This window comes from Hyperoodon ampullatus (assembly GCF_949752795.1).
Source record: "Hyperoodon ampullatus genome assembly, contig: scaffold_368, whole genome shotgun sequence".
In the NCBI taxonomy this organism is placed as follows: Eukaryota; Metazoa; Chordata; class Mammalia; order Artiodactyla; family Ziphiidae; genus Hyperoodon; species Hyperoodon ampullatus.
Genome location: NW_027640486.1, coordinates 317,006 through 323,005, shown reverse-complemented (window position 1 = coordinate 323,005; position 6,000 = coordinate 317,006).

Below are 6,000 nucleotides of genomic sequence, written 5' to 3'. Positions count from 1 at the left end.
GAGGGAAAGTAAACTAGGAGAAAGTTAGCCGGGCCTCACAGCCTTGTTCCTGCAGTGGTTAGAGAAAGGAAGGACCTGGTGCCTGCCCTCAAACAATGCTCAGTTAAGGCTGCTGTTTTTCCAGGGAGTTGGGACTCTGATGACGCCAGGTCAGAGGGCTCTGAGGTTAAGAAAAATATTAGCACAGGAGGAGCAAAATTCACATAAAAACCCGCTCTGCTGCATTAAACAGAAAAGGCGTTATGTAACTTGCAGGATCGCTGAGGTGGAGGGTAGGAGGGCAGAGAATTGGTTTTGGAGACTTCCCAGTCTGGGGGCTGGACCTCAGGGCACAGACTTCGTGCCCTGCTCACACGGTTGGTGCTGGCCACCGGGTGCCGGAAACCCCTCCCCCCAAATGGATTCTGTGCAGCGCCAGCTCCCTCATGTCCTCTCCTGGAGGCCAAGTCTGTCATGGGGTGTCTGATTGGCTAAGCCTAGTATACATGCCCTGCTGCAACGGAGCTGAGAAAGCCAGCATCAGCCTGTGACCTTGACCTAGGGGAGGCAGGACCCACAATGTGGGAAATCTTCCAGTTACGGGATGGGGTTCAAAAGGGCATCCATAAAGTATGTATACATCCCCCTTGTGTGTGTGTGCATGCACATGTGTGAAATAGGCGTGTGATCTGTGTCTCAAGGTCTCTTTTTTTACTTTTTTTCTTTTTTTTTTTTTTTGCGGTACGCGGGCCTCTCACTGTTGTGGCCTCTCCTGTTGCGGAGGACAGGCTCCGGACGCGCAGGCTCAGCGGCCATGGCTCACGGGCCCAGCCGCTCCGCGGCATGTGGGATCTTCCCGGACCGGGGCACGAACCCGTGTCCCCTGCATCGGCAGGCGGACTCTCCACCACTGCGCCACCAGGGAAGCCCTCAAGGTCTCTTTTCCACCGTGTCCTTATCCTTAAAAACCCACAGACCCATCATGCAAGCCCCCACCGGCAGCAGGAGCCCAGCCTCCTCCTTTGGCTGCGCTCAGCCCACAGCTCCGAGCACCGCCTGGGCCTCACTTCTCCTCGTGGCTCTGCTCCGTCAGGCCGTTATTGCCTCCCAGCCCCCACCCCAGATGTGGACCCAGGGCTCCTTCTCCCCCCAGCCTCTGAAACGAAGAGCTGATACACTCCTCAGAGATACACTAAGCCCCTGGGGATGACGCTTTCTCCTAATGCAACAGAGCGCTCGGCTCTGATTTGTCACATCCTCTCCCCTTAGGACTCAGCTCTGGTTTTCCCTCTGCAGAAGCAAAGGCCCGTTAAAGCAGCCTCAGAGATGAATTCAGCTCCCAAAACTAGGCTGCAAAGACAGAAGTCATTAAACTGCTCTAATGGGTTTCTCCCTTAGAAAAGCCCAGAAAGCAGATTAAGGGCAATGCCCCGGATCAGTCCCTGCCCCACACTCCAAGTGACCGTGTCTGTTAGGAACCCACAAGTCTGGACAAGGGGAGGTGAAACCCTGGGTGGGGACTGATTCGCTTGTTCCTTGGCTTTCCCACATATACCCTCCCCCTTCTAGAGATGTTCATGCACTTGCCTCACCCCCACCCCAATTCATTTCTGTACGTCGCTCAGTGCTTGTCTGTTGAATGACCGATCAGCTCCTCTCTGCATCCTGCTTGAGTCCTCCAGGGGGGTCAGCTACTAGTGCCACCTATCCCCATGACATTTCATCCGAGACCCTTTTGCAATATCCGCTCAGTGGTCCCATATTTATCTATGTTTTGTGAGTTTCCCTTTAGGACAGGGACTATATATCATTTGCTGTGGTGTCCTCAACAACTGGCAGAGTGCCTGTGTGGGTTTTTTAAAATTAATTAATTAATTAATTTTTAGTTTTGGCTGTGTTGGGTCTTCGTTGCTGCGGGCACGCTTCCTCTAGTTGCGGTGAGCAGGGGCTACTCTTCGTTGCGGTGCATGGGCTTCTCATTGTGGCTTCTCTTGTTGCAGATCACGGACTCTAGGTGTGCGGGCTTCAATAGTTGTGGCATGCAGGCTCAGTAGTTGTGGCTCATGGGCTGTAGAGCACAGGCTCGGTAGTTGTGGTGCACAGGCTTAGTTGCTCCGCGGCATGTGGGATCTTCCCGGACCAGGGCTTGAACCCGTGTCCCCTGCATTGGCAGGCAGATTCTTAACCACTGCGCTACCAGGGAAGTCCCCCTGTTAGTGTTTTTGAATGGAGAGAAGAAAAGATGGATGAATAGATGGATGGATGGACACCTGAGCTTTGAGGGACAATGGTCACTGTGGCCAGATGCCACGAGGGGGCAGTGTGGAGCAACTTTTCAAGGCCTCCCCAGACTCTGCCACAAGACCCTGGCTAGCAAGGTTTCTAGAGCTTATTTTGTCTAACATCTTCAGTTGTGAGAGAAGGAGCTGAGGTCCCAGAGGGTGATGGCTATGCGAAGGGGCACACCGCTACTGAACCGGGTGCTTACTCTCTCCGCTGTGTACGGCCATAGACCCAGCTCACTAGCCTCTGAGGGCCCTGATGTGCCAAGACCCTTTCATTACCCCGTGAAACCCTTCCTGAGAGGCTGCCCATCAGCCTCTGGCAGGTGAACAGAGCACAGAGGGAACAGACCACTGAGTGCACCATGCAGGGCCCCGTGTGTCTTCCCAGCACCTCCGCGGGGTCTCAGCTTTGGTGACTCAGCCCTCACTGGACTCCCCTTCTCCCTGACATGAGTCTTCTCTCCTTTGGGGACCTGTATCACCTGGGCCCACATTTCCCAGCAAAGGAAGAACCCTATGCTCAGAACATGTCCTACATCAATGATCCTTCTCTCAAAATTTCCTTCTCTTTTGTGTCTTCTCCTCTAGCCCTGCTTGTTAATTTCCTCTCTCTCTCCTTTTTTGGCGGGTGGAGTGTGTGGTTGGAGAGAACACTGATACGGTGCTGGCTCACTCCCTCCCCTCCTAGCTGTCCACACATTTCACACTCCCAAGGACCAAGCCTTAGACAGCAGAGAGGTATCTGGACGACACACAAAAGCTCAAAATTTCATTTTCGTTCATTCATTTATTCATTCATCTACTTAATTACTCCATTATCAGAAATATTTTTAAGCATCCACTATGTGTCAGGTGCTGAAAACAATAACACAGTTGTACAATTATGAAGTCTTTACTCTGTGCTAGGCCCTGTGCTAAAGGCCTGACAGTCATTATCTTTACATGGGCCTGTGATTATTATTTTATAGATGAGGAAACAGAGGTCTAGAGACATGATGTCACTCGCCCCAGTACGCTATAGAAACAATCACCCAACCTTGGAGGCTGCCGCCCATATGATCAAGCATTTCCTGCCAACGTTCATTGCTGGGCTTGTGGCTGCTCATGCCCAGATTCTCCAGAATCTGCATCTCTGCAGGAGCAGCAGAAACTCCCAGGCCTGGGTTTCTGGCCACTTAAGTGCATAGTAACTTTGTGTCTCTTGAAGAGGAATTCCAGGATGTTCCATCAAGTTCAATTCTGTAACTGCACATCTCTACTCTGAGTGGGAGCCAGCGTCACCTCAAAGCTGTGGCTCTGAGAAGATCCTATCCAAGGTCACTGGGATGGGAGTCAGGAACTTGGGTCTGCTCCATTGGGCCTAACCAGCTGTGTGAGCTGGACCCTCTCCCTTTGCCCTGCTGAGCCCTTCTGCTGCCTCATCTGTAGAATGAGAGACTACACTACCTGCCCTGGATAGCAGTCCTCAGGAGGAGATAAGAGCATGAACATGAAAGGTTTTTTTAAATTTGGAGGTCTTTTCTTGTATAAATCCATGCATCCTTATTTTTGTCATGGTCTGGGCTTGTGTGCCTGGACTGAGTTCTCCTGGAGTCCTAGAGCAGAAGTTCCTGGCTTTTAGGACCTCACAGGTCAGGATAATTTTTCTCTATTATAAATCTCAATAAGTCTCATAGGGTTTTTACATAGATCAACCTTTTTACATGGGGTTGTTTCTTTTTTAAAAAAATTTATTTAATTTTATTTATTTTTGGCTGCGTTGGGTCTTCGTTGCTGCACGCAGGCTTTTCTCTGGTTGTGGTGAGCGGGGGCTACTCTTTGTTGTGGTGCGTGGGCTTCTCATTGTGGTGGCTTCTCTTGTTGGGAGCATGGACTCTAGGCGTATGGGCTTCGGTAGTTGTGGCACATGGGCTCAGTAGTTGTGGCTCGCGGGCTCTAGAGCGCAGGCTCAGTAGTTGTGGCGTACAGGCTTAGTTGTTCCACGGCATGTGGGATCTTCCCGGACCAGGGCTCAAACCCGTGTCTCCTGCATTGGCAGGCAGATTCTTAACCACTGTGCCACCAGGGAAGCCCCATAGGGTTGTTTCTTTTTTAAAAAAATACTCTGTCCTAAAAGAAAAAGAAGTTTAGCATAAAAGTCAGCAGAACATAACCTTACAATTAAAAGTGGATGTATTTAACCTCGTAAAAAACTATGTAGTCTATATTTTTCTTGTTTCACTTTAGACCAGTGGAAAGTGAAGCAAGGATGGGCTTCTGGGAGCCATTGTTGGAGACTGTGTGGTTGGGTGTGTCCCCCACCTGCAGCCAAGCTCTGGGCAGTAAGAGGTGTATCATGGGGCATCTATGTGCATTGGGGGAACTGAAGGACAGAACAGAAAAATAATGTTTCAGCAAATTTTTTAAATGCATATTATAAAATAGTGGGTGCACCCTTACCCCCAGTTTGTAAAGTACCTGTATGCCTACAGACAGCCTCAGATGCACAGAAAAAACACTGGAAGTTTACACAGCAAAACTTCACAGGGTTATCACTGCATGGAAGAATGATGGTTATGTTTATTTTCTCTGAGTTACTTCTTGCATTTTCCAAATCTTCCTGTTTTATAATCAGAAACATAGAAGGAATAAATAAGTAAAAAAAAAAGTGATGCAAGAGAAATCTTGCAATATACTGTTTAAGACCTTGGCCAATGGTCTTCTTGGGAAATGCAGAATTTCAGTGAAGCCACGTCTTGGATTGCAGAAGGCTCCTTTGGGACTGTGCTGACATCACCCACCCTGTCTTCAGGTTTCTAGGGCCTGGCCTGGTGCCAGGCGTGTGGTAAGGATGGAGCCATCAATGTGCGCCGTGTGGGCCACTTTCCCTCCTAGACTGGCCAGTGTGTCTCCTCACTGGGAGGGGCCCACGGAGAAAAGCTGCCACTTCCGTAGAAATGGACCTTCTCTGAATTGCTTTCCTTTCTGAGTACAAAAATTTGTATTTGCAGCTTGTTTTTGGAAGAGTGGAGCAAGGTGCAGGAATTCCCTGGTCGTCCAGTGGTTAGGACTCTGCGCTTCCACTGCAGGGGGCCCGGGTTTGATCTCTGGTTGGGGAACTAAGATCCTACAAGCCGCGCGGTGCGGCCAAAAAAAAAAAAAAAAAAAAAATGGAGCAAGGTGATCACCAAATCCCTTTTATGAGTTTAAGTTCCTATCTTAGAGGCAGTGTGGTTGCCACTAAAATAAAGACCATCTTTAAAGCAACAAGCCTTGGGGAGGCGGATCTTCCAAGATTAGGCATCTTGATGACAAGCAACGGGAGTTAATTCTGGCCAATTCAAGCAGGAAAGAAATGCATTGGAAAGGCTCCCTCTTTGTCTGCCTCAGGAAACCAAGTGTCGTCACACTAGGACTCCAACCGTCAGGCCCGGCGCCAGCCCCTCTTTGTACATCGCAGTCCTCACAGTTGCTATAAGGCTGACCCCTTCATCTCCTCAGGCGAGATTCCCACAGCAGTGAGCTTGAGGACAGTCCCCAGGCAAATGGTTGGCTTGATGGAACACACTCCTATCCAATCAGCACCCGCTATGTGATAGGTATGAGGGGGGGATCTGAGGGTTGGAGCAGAGACCACCAACAAGTGGCAGGATGAGTCAGTGAGAAGGGCCCTGGCGGCACAAGCCTGCAAACCCTGCCAAGGACACCCACCTGAGGGGTGCACGCGGAGGCCGAAACCCAGCGAGGCCCTGCGCCC